A 14,361-nucleotide genomic window follows, 5' to 3' on the forward strand; every position below is an offset into this window, starting at 1 on the left:
AGGAAATCTGTCTTTTACCTCTAATTGGTAATTGGAGGGAGGGAACCCTCCAAAACTCTGTGGGTCCTTTTTGTGATCAGTTGGTACCCCAAATCCATAGGTATGTGATGACTCAGTCACCCATGTAAATCATCACTTGATGTTACAGTCATCACTTGAACATGCACATGTAAATCAGGCCACAGAATGCACACGGGTGGCGTGTCATGGCAATATATCCAATGTGTGCATGTCTACCTTGTGGACAGTCAGACACAGTCCAACAACTCAAAATACCCTTAAAGCGAAGTGCTAATAGAGCTGTACTATGGCCTCTTCTTAATTCACAGTTTACAGTGACTAGCAGATCAAATTTGTGATACATACCAGAAAGGCAACGCTAATCTGCATTCTAAACAAGCTGGAAAGAAGGGAGGAGACACACAGCTGGAAGACTTTATTAAAAGGGCATGGAGGCATTTGCTGTGGTTGTAAGGTCAATGAAAAGAGAAATAAGTGTGAAGCCTCTGTGAACTCTTAAGGGCAGAAGCATAGCCAATATTTGTCTGCAAAACCAAGAAAGGCAAATATACGTTAGGAAACATGATAGGAAGTGATACTGTTTTTAAAATCCAAAATACTTTCCCCCTTTAATAGTTTTTCTCAAAGAAAATGCACAAGGGAGTGAGATAAGAATACAGATCATCATAATGTTAACTTTCTCCCTACTAGTGCATACCCCCAAAATTTCTCTGTTGAAAATAGGGACGTCCCATTCCATAATGATAATTTTACTATTTAACCCCACATATCTTACTGGGTTGCCCTAGCCACTCTGGGCAGCTTCCAACATATATAAGAACACCATAAAACATAAAACTTTTTTTAAAAAAACCTTCACTATATAGGATCGCCTTCAGACAGCTTGGGGGTTGGATAACTCCATACCCTCCAACATTTCTCCAATGAAAATAGGGACATCCTTAGGAAAAGTGGGGCATTCTGAGATCAAATCAGAAACCGGGATGGCTTCTCTAAATCAGGGATGTCCCTGGAAAATACGGGCAGTTGGAGGGTCTGCTAGTGATATGTGTGTATCTCCAGAGTCTGAAGCTGACAAGGCCCCACCATCTCCAGCCTGCATTTTCTAGACTCTAGAGCCTTTTCTTCAGCTCCTAAGAGCAAAATTCAAAGATTATGCAGGGAGAGTGAGAGATAAAAGGTAGAAAATGACACTGTTAAACATTTTAAATGCTCCTGAGTCAGGTCTGAAATTGTTGGCCTGAAGTTGCATAGCTGCTTTGTGGACCTGGTGTTGAAGCTGTTACCAAACGGGACAATTTTCCCACATTGGCGTGTGTACAGTAAATTGTTACACTTGTTACGACTTCTTAACAGAGGTAGCTGTTGAATAGAAAATGGTTTCTTTACAGCAAAGCAGTTAGTTTTTAGAATTTAAAGCATTATTGACTCCTGTCAGATCAGTTTCCAGCCCTATTGACTCAAGAAGTAAATATAGAGGGAAAGTGAGGTCAAGTCCAGTAGCCAAGTCGATTTTTATCCTGAGAATCAATACATGTTGATACTAGCCAAAAATTACACTCACTAAATGCATCTTTTATATTTATAGCAAGGACAGAAGAGAACCAGCAAGAAAATATGTTGCTATTAGATCTCCAAATCTACCAGGAAATTTTTAAAGTAGAAATATGAATCTTTTAAAGACTGGCTGTCTTTATCTATCTAGGCCCATAATCCAAACAAGCCTTAAAGTCCATAGAAAGAGAGCATAGCCATAGTGTCTGTGTTCCTCCTCCTTTTCAAACTCTTCAGCCAGAGAGTGTTTATTGTGTTAACAGAAGACTATAACAATTACTTTTTGAATGTTTGGAGCCTCTCTTTGACTTAGCCCACTTTATGCATCAAACTTTCTGGTTCCCATGTTCCCACTAGGGACATATGCAGGCAAGAAGTACGCCAAAGTGAGAAGACCTCTCAATAACAAGCTTCCAAAGGGCTTCCAAACCCAGCAATTGCACTTGTTCACAAGAGGGAAGGGTTTCACCTATGGATGAAATTTGTATGGAAGTCGATTCCCACTACACACAGGGCTGTCTTTAGCATATGTGCTGCCGGGATGCAAAGATCCGCCCAGCACCCCCAAATTTAGTTTAGCCCCCAAATTAACTTTTATTATGCTTATCTCAGACACCACGCTCACGCCTTATCTCTTGTTTACGAAACAAGGGAAGAAAATGAAACATATTTTTTTTATTTGCTCATTTATTTACAATACTTATACTTACGTATACAACATCAGCACACCTAAACTTATAAGTATTGTTTAGGCACCTGCTTGGGAGAAACATCAGTCGTGTCAAAGGTGCCGCTGACCCCTCTGCCGCATAGCAACTCAGTACAATAGGTAACATAATATTTTGATGTAAGAGTTAATTTCAAGAGTTAATGACAAGCACTGCCATTGAGTCTGACAAGTGCCGCTGTTATGAACGACAAGTGCCACCACTGGCGTGGCGTGTCTTTGGTAAATGAGCACACAAAGTCAAAAGTCCTTTAGTGAAACAGTAGGTAGACATTTCAGTAATTATATATATATATATATATAGTTTCTCTAGTTTGATCAAAATTATTTAGTATTTCACAACAGGTAGATAGTTCAGAGATTAGGCTGCTTCAGCAGTAGGTGCCTGGTGCCCCCCAGAATTCAGTGCCCCTTGCACCCCCAGGTAAAGACGGCCCTGACTACACATTATGAGAAATTACCTGTTGTGTCAGGATTGTAAGCTATTGGTTAAAAGGGGAGATAAGCTTAGCAAGCTGTAACTAAAGCTTTAAAAAAGAGAGACAACTATATATAGAATCAAATTATGTTATGAAAAGTGCATTTGATCTGAAGGAAAACAGTTACTCCTTGATTCCAGCTCTTTAACCGTAGCAAAGAGGCTCTCTCTCATCCACAATAAAAAGGTGCCATTTGTTGGATATAAATTGGATGAATTATTAATTTTATCATAGCTTAGATGACAGCTAATATTAGAACATTAAATTATTAATTTTCCAAGTCTGACTGTAAAAAAAGCAGGAATAAACACACACTGAGGCACTTTTTAGGTAGGTTCTGCCTTCTGTACATTAGCTAGATAACAGAAAACAAAACATGGGAGACCTAGAAAAAGATTGAAAGCCTTCTAGATGTTTTATCTGGATATCCCCCCACTCCGACCCCCAATCACGGCTTTGAAAACCATCTAGCATTTCACATCTACTATGTTACGGCTATTATAGAACGAATGTGTGCCATGCCAACTGTCCACAGAGCATCAGTGCCATGCAATTCAATTGGCTGCAGACAGGTTTCTTGAGGTGTCTAGGCCAATGAATAAATAAAAGCATTTGCAAACCTTGAGATATGAGTAACCTCTGCACTCAACATGAGAGTACATTTTTATCCCTGGAGTATGCCATGTGCATTATTTGCTGCCCTCCTTCTTTTCCACCCTCTCATGTTTCACTTTAACTTACCTCAAGGCCTAAGGTACATAAACACTTCAGGCCTTCATTTCTCTCTTTCTCTCCCTCCTTCTCTCTTTCTCTTTTTTCTCCAGCATTTCAGTCATAAGAGCCAGCGCAGGATTTATCTGGTTGTGCTGCCCTAGAGGCTAATACTGATTTTCCTGTCAACTATCTCCTTTGCAAACACTCATCCTTCCCCCCACTTCCATCTCCAGATGAGCCAGGGAGTTTCAAAAACAATAACACGAAACCCTGCCTCACTCCAAGCCCAAACGAGAAAGGTGTCCAACTGTCACACACGTTCCTTTCAAGCAACGCGGAGGATGCTACCATCCTGCACACAGGGGAGGCAAGGAAGAGGGGTACAGTGAGGATACTGACACATATGTGTATGCAAAGATGCAGGAGGGTGAAGTTTCTAGCCAGAAGAGAAACAGCTGTCTGTTCCCAAGCTTCACTGGGAATTAATCCAGCTCAAAGCTGGATTAAGTTCTATTTAAAAATAATAATAACTGCCTCCCCGCCCCCCTCTCTCACACACAGATAACTCGTGTGCCACTGCCAAATACGGTGACTATTTAGCCTACAAGAATTAGTCAGAGGTATCTGTTTACCATTAAGGAAGGGTCTTTTTAATCACAGTGGTTGTTGTTGTTTACATGCTTCTCAGATAAGCTTGTCTTGCTTATTTTATCTTGAGAACACAAAGTACTATACGGGTAGATGCTGGTAGAAATATTGAGGATTCAAAATCACCGTAGTTGGATTTGGAGTTTTGTTTGTAGGAAGTCGGTTGTCACACCCTGCGCTGTTTTAGCTTTGTTTCCCCGCTGAGGAAAACTCTTCTGCGGACTCCTTTTCTCATCGGAAGCCAGTGCCAGCATCTAAAGCTGAAAGGCTCACTGAAAGAAGGAGCCAGAAGGGGCTTGAATGAGAAAAAGCAACTCTGGCTGCTGCATTGCCTAATGCTCAGGATCAATTTGTAGGGTCAGTGCAACACTGCATGCTGTGCTGGTAGTGCAACACTGGCATTGTGTCACAGAAGATGCAAAGAATACCACTGCTGTTGACATCTGTTCACCTTGGCATTCCATGACTGAAATACGTTGTAGCTGGCAACCGTGAAATTATTAGCTGTGAGGATATGTGTCAGACATTTTAAATGTTTTAAATTGTTTTAACATGTGTTGTTTTGTTGTTTGCTGATCCAGGTCCCTTGGGAGCAACGGTGGTACATAAATTCAGTGCTTTTTTTCCTAAAAAAAAAAAGTGTTTCGCTCATTTTCCTACTCATGTTGAAGTACTGCCCCTCAATGAGGCTAAACTTAGATTCACAAAATGTTTAGGGGTATGCATACCCCTGTCCCCCCCCCCCCAGAAAAAAGGACTGCATAAATTTAAACAACAACAACATTTTCTCAGGCGTTTTTCCTTAACTATTTTTGGCTAGGTAAAACATGTCAGAAGCAGCAATGTGCTCAGGCAGGTATATTTCCTTCATGGGGTCTCTTATATTATATGGCCTTAAGGTGAAGGATGGGAAATAAACAAATAAATGTGCCCTGTTAGTTGGTAACCTGGTGTTATCCAAGTACCATGGGAATGAAGCCTTCTTAAGAGGGATAGAAACATGACAGTGGGGCAGTATGTCCAAAAGTAGAAGGCCAATCCACAAAATTGTGATATTCACTTGAGAAAAGCAGCTTTTCTTGTAAGCATAAAGTAATTGTTTGTTGTTTCTGGAACTGAATTGCTAGTTCTTTCTTCTAGGTCTGTTCCTGTGTCTCCAACAGCAGCTTTGCCATACATAAACAGGTAACATTTACTGTAATGCCCATAATGATATAACTTAGTCACCCCCAACCTAGTTCCTTTAGATGTTTTGGACTTCAGCTTTCATCTTCCCCAGCCAGTATGGCCATTAGTCAGGGATGATGGGATTTGTAGTCTGAAACAGATGGTGCACACCAGGCTGATACACCTGGCCAGGGAAGGGGCAAGGGCACAGAAAAAACATAGTTCTGTATACTTCTAGACCTTGTTCCTGAAGAAATAAGAATCATACAGCTACATGATGATGGGCAAATACATTTCAGAAAAGTTGGGTACTTTGTGATCCTGGCTTTTCATAGTAGCAAAACTTTGTAGTTACTCTTGAAAGGTGATACATAAACATTTCTTCTTAAAAAAAACTTTATCTGATTTCTCACATTTTGGTTATGTTGCCCATTATAAGAGATTCGATAAGACATCCAATCTCCCTGTGGTATTTTATTTTGACACATTTCAAATGAAAATGCAGCTCATTATGTTATGCCAAATTCAAACACATTGTCACCTGTTTTATGTATTCAAATGTATTTCATTCTTGTTTTTCTAGGTATCTGAATTTGATACATAACAAGTCAGGATATGCTAATCGACATGGTCAAAATTAGCCTCAGATTAACCCAGTTATAGTCTCCTCTGCCTGCCTTAATGGATTCATTTGCCATATGGCAAATATTTTCTGAGGTGAGAGTTTGGCTATATGTGTAACTACTCCTTTTTTCTTAAATGAAGAATTGCTAGCACTGCAATAAGCATGCTAATACAGTATTGAAAAACATTGCAATTATACCACCATTCATCTGTTTCAAATAAACTATGATATAGGCTTAACTCCCTCGCCCCAGTTTATCCAGTGGTACTGAAGCCAGTGTGATTTACACTGGTGTATGTTCCCCAAAAGGGATGTTCTAGGGGAGTGGCATAGGCAATGCAGGGCGAGAAGAATCTTACATCTATTCCAAACCCCTTCACCTCAGTCACATGACCTAGCAACCCAGTGGAACACAGCCGGCAGAAAGGGTGGTGAAAGTTGAATTCCTCTAACTTGATCCTGAGCAGAGTCTGGAATAGGGACAACTTAAGCTGGTGTGATCTATGTCATCATAAATTCTGCCAACTTTCTAGAGTTAGGATTGTTCTGTTAGACTTCTTTTTCACTTTCATTTTAAGCAAAACACTTAACTATGAATGAAATTATGTGCATACTTATCCCAAAGTACTCAGAGTAACTTATTTCTGAGCATTTATTTATTAATTAAAATACTTTAAAATCACCCTTCATCAATTAGATATCAGGGCCTTGTAGGGAGGTTTAAGATTATACTGTAAATATAATTACAAATGGAGAAATGTGCAGGAGATTGAGAATTATGCATTGTAGAGGAAAATATCACCAAAGGAGAAAGGTTATAAGAATGTTCCCTGAAGTAGACTCTATCCAGAAGAAGGTTGCAATTCATTTATTGAGCACGGCTTTCTGTCAGGTAAATTTGCCAAGTATTTCAGCCTCAAATTATGGGAGTAAGGATTATCTTATTCAAATTTGTCCATGGATTTGTAGGTATTAGTTTCCTAATGGGGAGGCCATGGCACTCTACATATGTTTTAGAACTCTTTCCCCTTTATAATGGGCATTGGAGGGGAAAGGATAATCCCTGAATAGTTCGTGTCAATATCACAGGTGTTGGTAGAGTCTATGTTGTATTATGTTGCGCCCTCAAGAAAAGAATCCATTTACCAAACAACTTCTAATTTAGCACACATGCTCTAAACCAAGAGCCCAGCAGCTGGCTACCTTGGATGCAGCCTGAGAGTAGTTCAGAGGGTTTCCACAGCATCCTCCTTCTGGTGTAAAATGGATAATATAACTACAGACTGAATGCCAATGCAGTTAATTAATTGAACAGTACTTGATGTAGAACTTGACACTATCGTGTCTCCTGATGTCAAATCTGACATGGGTCCTAGCATGAAAAGGCTTTGACCTTTTTCCTCCTCATGCTTTGGGGAGCTGTGAGAATGCTAGGGGCATTTGAATGGTCCTACTATAAGGAACATGGTCAGTACTCCCCTGTTGTGTGATAGAGGCACACTGGAATTTTAAAGGAGCTCATGAAAGGGGTCATATACGTACTACTGAGCATCAAACACATAATTGCATAAATCCTCAGTTTGCCAGAAATCCTACTTTGCTATAGTATGTGTAACACAATGGTTAATCCCTCCACTGCCCATTTATTCTTCCTATACATGGGTGAATGCCCAAAGGCATAATAGTGAGATAGGAGAGGAGGTTGCAAGGAAATCAGTAAAAGAAAAGGAAGGAGATTGTATTGCATATTGACAAGGAAAGGTTGAATTCAAAACAGAAGTCTCCCCCTTACAACACCACTCCAATAAATGCAGCCTAGTAAATGTGTTCCTATATAAAATGAATTATGCAGTGATTTTAAATATGGTGTGAGGATGAGGTGTATATTAACTGATGAGACAGCGAGTGAGAGAAAGGGAGGAAGAAGTGTTGGGAATATGTTGAGTCAAAGTGTGTGTATGGTATTATAATTGCAAGCAAACCAGGACATAATTTGACCACCTACCAAGTAGAAGGAACATTGGAAAGGGGAATACTTCTCATGTATTGTAAGCAAGTGGGGTCATTTATACTATCCGGGTATAAAATGTTAGCATATTGCATCTAAATCATTCAACTGTCTAGATCCAAATGAGGCTATATCCTTAAATAACTTGTCAGATTTATACATGCCAAAAGCAGGTATGTGCCATTGCGAAAGGATTGGAATTTTAGGAACCTTTTCATTTTACCTGCAAATATTTCCAGGCTTCCTTAATCAGATTCATGTTTCACATAAGTCTTCCAAATCTGCCTTATATTTATACTTTGTAAGTTCTAGTCATGCATACATTTACCCTTGAAGGCAGTAGGTATTTTGATTTCCTTATGCCTGAAAAGCTTTGAGATTGAAACTTTCTCTCCTTCTAATTCTTTCCTCAAAAGCCACCTTTTCCTGCCTTTAGACCTGCATTTGCTGCAGCACACATGGAACTTCCATTTTCTCTCTCTTTCCATTTACAGATTTTAAACTACTATCTTGTAGACTGGAAGCAACTTGGGGTAGATAATTTGCTGTCTGTTTTGGAACTGGAAATAACCACCACAACTGCAGAAGTTCAGGCAGTAGATCTCCTCAGATTACTTTGGGCAGTTTACAACATCACTGTCTCACATGTTGCACAGCAAGTAACTTAAGTATCTTTATCATGTGATATCACAGCCGTTCTGACTGGGAACAATCTCTGGCAACCGACAGTAGGGAAATGAGGTAACACTTTGGAGCAGGGGGTAGGCTTATATTTCTCTGGACTCCTCCTTTGAAGGACCGATCCCTCCTGTCTCATAAGGGAAAGCCACAAAGAACAATATATTCACTCCAAGGCTGTTTACTGAGAAAGTAGCTGGCTGGTTGGCTGGGCCAACAGCAATTTAACTTGGTTCCCATGATCAACAGAGTTGCTAAATAATAAGCATCTGAATTTGTTTCCCAACTTATCATGTGTTCCATTAGCAGGATGGGCTCACTGTACAGTGGTACCTTGGTTTATGAACTTAATCCGTTCCAGAAGTCCGTTCTTAAACCGAAACCGTTCTTAAACCAAGGTGCGCTTTCCCTAATGAGGCCTCCCCCCTCCGGTGCGCTTCCACCATTCGGCTTCCATTCTTAGCCTGAGGTAAAGTACGCAAACCAGGACACTACTTCCGGTTTTGCGGAGTTCGTAAACCAAATAGTTTGTAAACAGGGCTGTTCTTAAACCGAGGTACCACTGTACTGAGAAACAACAGTAAGATTGGCATTATTCTACACAGAACCCAGGGAACACTACAGATGGAAGGATTGGGGGATCTGCATGGGTTCTTGGTGCTGGTGGTTACAGAGAGAAGGGGGAAATCGATAAAAATCTCTTTCTCCTTGGTCCAATGCTGAATCAGAGCCCATTCTGGAAACGGATCGAGCCTTTCTATTTGTTAGACGGCAACTCTGCATCCAACCCAATTAATCTAATTGATGATTCAGTTGAAAGATGCTGATTTAAAGATTCTAGTGATCTAAGTGAAAACAGACTAATTCTTTTTTGTGTTGGTAAAGCTCTTCACCCTGACAGTGCCAAGAGAGAAGGATGGGTGCTCTACTGCTAGCACCCACAACTTTTTGTCTAAAAGAAATTGTGTGCCCATCTGGAAATCATCAGCTAGACTGATGCCCATTTACAGCAGCTAGGCAACTTTTCTAACCTACTTCTGTGGGAGCCACGATCACTTGCCTAGTACTTTTGTTGGAAGCGTTTTGTTCCATAGGGCAAAAGGAGAAGTTTGGAATGAGATTAAATGCAGGGGATCAACTAGCCACCACCATGTCAGCCTGGCCAACTTAAACAGTTCCACTTGGCTGTCGAAACAGCTCTCCTATCCAAAATTATTTTGCAGCAAAAATAATTTATTTGGCATTTGGGGCAGATATCATGGCTTGGAGCCAACTCTCCCCTCAGCCTCTCAAGTGCCACTTCCTAGAGCCCTCCGATTGACCGTATGAGATTTCAGGAGGGACCCAAATCTGTGCTGAATAGCAAAATCAAAAATGTGCACATCAGCTTCCTTTTTCTAAATGTTCAATTACGGAAACATTATTCCTAAGCCATTGCCTGTCCCCGGCTTCCTGAACGACCAGTCTGAGTGCTTTAGCACTGTATAGAACTGTTCAGCTGAAGAATTTAAGGATGACACTGAAACAGGAAGAGAGCATAGCATTACGCATCAAAGAAGCTACTTTCTTTCACACTCTTGCATGACATAGTTGATAACTCTGCCAGTCTTTCTTCCTCCTTCCCCTGCTTAGCACTTGTTATTTGGGTGCCACTATTCAAATACTATGGAAATAGGAGTACGTCATTTAGCCTCTTCAGTTCACTCGAGTTTTATTTTTGGACTGAGATGCCCATGCTACTAATATGAATGTGAGGAAACTTCTGCCAGAAAGAAACTGCTTCCCCCACCCTATTCAGTAGTCTAGATCAGGAAGCCTAAAATGTTGCAGGGAAAACGGCTCACAGAACTGAAATATTATCTTGATGAGCTCTCAAGAAGCGCATATTGTGTATGTATGTATTTATTTTTTAAAAAAGGAATCTATCAGGATTTCATTCCGATTGCAAACAACCTAGTAAAATTTCAAAATTAGTTTTTAAGAAATGTTGATATTCTGCCACTTTATATAATGTAGTTGAAGAAGGCCGGGACAAAATCTCTCCCTCAAAAATAATATCCTACTTTGTGAATGTGTGGGATGTGTGTGTGTCATTCTTCCATAGTGGCAGATGAAATTTCTCCAAAATTGGGGAGAGAGCCTACCTATTAGGTTTTGGCAAGAAGTTCGGCTGGTGCAAAGCTTTGGAGAGTGCTTTGGCCACCTCCCGCCACCCATGCATCCTGGAATGCTTTAGGAATGGCACAACATGATGTGATGTGGCATTGCTCCCAAGGCAATCCAAGACGTGTAGCTATTGGTAACTGGAGCCTTAATGCACTGTGAATGGCGTTGGGCTTTCTTTAAGGGGAAAAAGCAAGACAAAATTGCAAAATGTCTTAATCAAATAATACATTACAGCAAATAGCTCGGGGTGAAGATGCAAGATGCCTAATGCTGATATCTTCTGGAAGTGTCCCACACCAGAAAGGTTTGGGATTGATTTTATGTAAGAAAGTGAAATCACGAGATGTTGGCTCTGGAGATAGTGTGACAGCCTCCCCAGTTTAGGTAGAATTTGCTGATACAAATGCTTTAAGTAGAGAATGCTTTTTATTTTTATTTTATATTTTCCACTTCTCATCCCTGCATGTCTCTTAAAAGTATTTTTACCTATCTTCCCCTTTCTTTTTTCACACTCAACTTATATCTTACTCCTCTTCCAGTAGTGCCAACTTGAATCAAATATTGGGGGTTCCTACATAATCAGTCACATGATGCAGCACACACTTACTATTAGAATGGCAATGCCCATTAACTTTGGGGAGTCTGGACCTCTTGAATATTTTATTGGGAGGGAAGGGACCCTGGCCCCTAAGAGGTGGCTCCTATGCTCCCCCAACCCCTACAAATTTTTTTTACCCCACTTTTTACATTCACTTCTTCCTATAACAGCTTTTACCTTTCTCCCCCATCCTTTCTATCTGAGTTTACAGTGGTACCTTGGTTCTCGAACTCAATCCGTTCTAGAAGTCCGTTCGACTTCCAGAACATTCGCAAACCAAGGCACAGCTTCTGATTGGCTGATTGTCCCCAGAAACAATGTCAAAAGCCGAAACGGGCATTCGGCTTCCAAAAAACGTTCACAAACCGGAATACTTACTTCTGGCTTTGCAATGTTCAGGAGCCAATTTGTTTGGGAGCCATCTAAACCAGCCCCCAAACCAATACAATCGTACCTTGGTTGCCGAATGCCTTGGAACTTGTACATTTTGGCTCCTGAACATTCAAAAACTGGAAGTGAGTGTTCCGGTTTTCGAATGGTTCTGGGAGCTGAACGGACTCCCGGAACGCATTCTGTTTGTGAGCCAAGGTACGATGGCACTTCAAACATTCTATGTCACATTCTAATTTCCTTCAATAGCTTACTCCGCAACACCCACAAATTCTCTGTCTCCCACCTTTACTAAGCATAAGAACAGCTACTGAGGTTGTGATTGGACCATCTCAGAGGCCATGACGCTGCAACTGAGGAGGAACTGAGCAGGCTGCAGGCCTAGAAATGATCAATACTCCAGGGGACAGCATCTTGAGAGAAAGAGATTAATTTTGAAAATGAGAATGTTTAAAAACATATGTTCTTTTCTTGCTTATACCCAGTATTATACTTATCAGTTCCTCTGTATCAATATAGTAATTCACTTTTTATTATAATAGTTAATTGTTGTAGTGTTCTTAGGACACTCCATGGGATTTAACCTTCCCTTGCTAACTTGGGCGTTTGCAGCGCACACAAAGCCTTGTCCACCGAATATAAAATAAACCTCATTTGTCCTGCAATTTCTTCCAATTTCCAAGCTCTTATCTCCAAATCCTAATTAACAATGATTTTCAAAAAGTAATGTGGCCTTTCTAGAACGTGAAATATGTTAACTTGATAAGAAAGTCCCAGATATTTTAGAAAGTCATTTTGTTTCCCGACCCTCACTTTATTAGGATTTCTGCAGCTAATACTATTTTGTTCATTGAAAACGAAAAGATCCAGCAATTCTGAGCTGCCAGAGGAAAGAGACATTCAGTTCCGTGCTTTATTTATATACAACAGTATCGTATGTATGTGCATGTCAGAGACTGGAGGCTTTTTTTTTTTTGGCTGTTGATAACCCACCCAAATCTAATTTAATCAAATATTTAAGGAAGTAATAATTAATTTTTAAAGAATCCAACTGAACCATGACTAGGAAGAAATGTTATTGTTTATTTTTAATGCCAGAAAAGTATTCCTGATGCGATTTTAATATTTCATGTAAAGCAGTAACTTTCTTTCCCGCACCCCAGGTTTTTTTTATATTCCCACTGTTCATGTAATCTGAGGGAAAGTTGCAGTTTTATAGGGAAGTTTGGAACACAGAACTTCACATTTGTCTACACTTGGGGGGATATTTGTAACTAACTAAAACACAGCCAGCCTTTTTCCTATCAAGCTAAAGAATTTTTACATGGATTTGTTTCAATAGACTGCTATTTTAAAGGGGGGGCAGAGAACTTTACAGTGCACTCATATGCAAACCTGCTCAAAACCAAGCTCCATATTGAGTTCAGCATGGGTTACTTCCAAAGAAACGTGCATCAGACTGCCGTCCAACTGACATAATTGAAAGGAGACTGCGTTACCATGTTTGCCCCTTGCTACTATGGACATTTTGAAGCTGTCAAATCCCTGTGTATTTTCCTGTGTCACTCTTTAGCTTTCTTCTTTTGGCTTGTCAGCCCTCAGCCTCATTCCTTCCTCCTTTCCTTTCCTTTTCAAAGAAGTATCTTTCACGTTGTGAGCTTTGTTAATGCTTGAAACTGCAGAAGACTGTTTATTGCTCTGCAGCTCTAGCCCTAGTTAAAGGTGTGGACTGCCAAACTGGAGGGTGGGGCACGCATGCATTAGCAGTGCTGTGGCAAACATAGCTTGACAGATGGGTTGCATGTTAAAATGAATGTTTGAAGTAAGGTGCAATAAAAAAAAGACGTAAACAAAGAATGCTTGAGTCTTAGGTCACAGAAGGACCACACAAGTTTCTGGTCTTAAGCCTGTGAGATACATGGCTCACGTCTTGTTTAGCTCTTAGAGAGCCAGTGTGGTGTAGTGGTTAAGAGCGGTAGTCTTGTAATCTGGGGAACCGGGTTCGCGTCTCCGCTCCTCCACATGCAGCTGCTGGGTGACCTTGGGCCAGTCACACTTCTTTGAAGTCTCTCAGCCCCATTCACCTCACAGAGTGTTTGTTGTGGGGGAGGAAGGGAAAGGAGAATGTTAGCCGCTTTGAGACTCCCTTGGGTAGTGATAAAGCTGGGTATCAAATTCAAACTACTCTTCTTTTTCTTCTTCCGCTGCTGCTGCTGCTGCTGCTGCTGCTGCTTCTTCTTCTTCTTCTTCTTCTTCTTCTTCTTCTTCTTCTTCTTCTTCTTCTTCTTCTTCTTCTTCTTCTTCTTCTTCTTCTTCTTCTTTCCTTTCTTGCTACTTCTTACAGGGAAGAGGCAAGCAACCTCATCTCCACTCAGTGAGTCAACTATTAACCTGTTATCTCATACCCTCCAACATTTCTCCGATGAAAACAGACATCATATTCAACAACAACAATAATAGTAATAGTAATACTCCACACATCTGACTGGGTTGCCCCAGCCAATCTGGGTGGTTTCCAACACATATATACAAATGTGATGAAGCATGAAAAGTTAAAAATCTTTCTTATACTGGGCTGCCTTCAGA

This window comes from Podarcis melisellensis (assembly GCF_964234715.1).
Source record: "Podarcis melisellensis genome assembly, chromosome: 1".
Taxonomy (NCBI): Eukaryota; Metazoa; Chordata; class Lepidosauria; order Squamata; family Lacertidae; genus Podarcis; species Podarcis melisellensis.